The sequence below is a fragment of the Echinococcus granulosus genome (genome assembly GCF_000524195.1).
Source record: "Echinococcus granulosus chromosome Unknown EG_S00275, whole genome shotgun sequence".
Classification (NCBI taxonomy): Eukaryota; Metazoa; Platyhelminthes; class Cestoda; order Cyclophyllidea; family Taeniidae; genus Echinococcus; species Echinococcus granulosus.
This window is the reverse complement of record NW_020170655.1, coordinates 22,689-24,699: the sequence shown is the minus strand read 5'-3', so window position 1 is coordinate 24,699 and position 2,011 is coordinate 22,689.

Genomic DNA, 2,011 nt, shown 5'->3' with positions numbered 1-2,011 from the left:
ACCCCAAAACGTAAAATCAAATAAAAATTAGGACATATTGGTCCCTCATAAGACAACGTGCGTGTTCTTCCAAGGCGAATCAACAGGATGGACTTTAGCCATGTTCACATCAAATTAGATGATGATATTAGTCGTCGTCAATAATCGAGGTACTTATTTGTTTCGCATACTTCCAATTTAGAGACGGCTAAAAATCAGTTGCGAGATCTCGTCGGCCAGACAAAATGGAAGCAAAAATTTAATCTAAACTTCAACATTTATCAACTCGCAGCATTTGTTAATTTGACTGCTGTAGAACTGATATCAATTGAAGGGTCCTGGGTGAAATGATGTGACGGTTTGTTGTGGAGCTCATAAGTAAACAATTTAATGACGTTTAGAGAAGTCACTGGTGTACAATGTCGATTCGTGATGTCACTGTTGTTAAATTAATGGTACAAGAGAAATGTTTCCTCGAAAGATTAGTTAGCAAAACAATTGATTAAGATAATCTACCAACCTCTTCGGTGACATCAGCAACTATACGGGGAGAAGGACTTTGTACTAATAATCACCTAGAGTTTGACCCACTTCTGGAAATGTCTCATGTGCACGAACCGACCTGTACATGTTTCTTTGAGAAAACATGCATATTTACCTAATAGATTTTAAAAGGGCCCAAATGGACTTGCTTGATCGACAAACTCTATGGCTACCCGTACAAATGGATGAAGCACTCAAGGAGACTTTCTTTTGTCGACTGGTCTCGAAGGAGTAGTACCCAGAACGAGGCATCATCTGTAGTGAGGAGCCTTGGCTACATAAGCTTAGGCATTTAGAAACAGGAACTTAGAAGTTTCACTTTCATTTCTTTAAAGCTACATCTGATTGGCATCTAGCATTGTCCAGTGGTTTTTTGCAGTGCAAGCAAAATGCTGTCCTCCTATCGAGATAGAAGAGCCAAAGCGGGTCACTCTCCTTTTACATTATTCAAACTGGAGGTGATTGGCGTTCGGCCCTGGCTGCTTATTTTCTTAATTGCATGCAAGAGACGCTTTTTGGTAAGACAATCATTCTTAATGCTGGCCAGTGGCATAGTGAAGTCGAGGTAGAGCCATGGAAACGCTGTACTCGACTTTTCTTCGAGCCGACATGGCCGATATTAAGCCATGGTTGGTGGCTTGCGAAAGGCAGTTCTTTGTTAATTTATTCATTTTTTAATCCCTTCGATGACAGTTTAAGGAAAGAGGTCAGGCAAAAAGTCAAAATAGAATTACGGTGCGCGTCTTCTCTTTTTACACGATTCCTACTGTGGAATTGATTGGCATAAAGGTCATGGTTAGTGATCTTTGTCAAGAGAACAATTCAGGCATATGTGGAAACCTTCAAAATCTAAAGCCACTTTCATATCCATCTCACGTAGTAAGAAGTGTCTTTTAAAGATAGAATCTTAATGGCAAAGTGCTATTTACATTCCCTTATAAGGTTCATTTCCCCTTCTTGACATGCCTATCCTCCTTTTAGGCATACATGGAGCAAACGTCATCCGCCTCTACTTTAACACAGAACCGTAAAACTAAGCAGACTGAAGAAAAAATTGCTTTGGTAGTTATAACCAAGCGATTAGAAAACGCAAACTGATAGCAAAGTAGGTCCTTAATATCGACAATGTAAGTCGAGTCAGTGAGTTGCGTAAGAACAACTGTGGGTTAGCCTAAGTGTTGACACCTTCCTCAAAAACATACTAGCCTTGGTAGACAGACCATTAAGAACACTTGTATAAGCTTAGCCAACCAAGAAAAGTATCTGTAGCTTGTTGAACGGTAGATGATTGGGTCTTATTTGGTAACAGACTCGAATTGGTGTAAAGACATCATCAGCAGAACGGGTTTAAGGCAGTGTTTCTTTGCTCTCACCGACGAAGAGGAGAAAATGCTGAGCAATTTTAGCCACTATCTAGCATTCCACTTTGATGTTTTGCCCTTAATAACTGTTTAGCCAACTTGCATTGCAAATATGCCGAAAGAGCTTA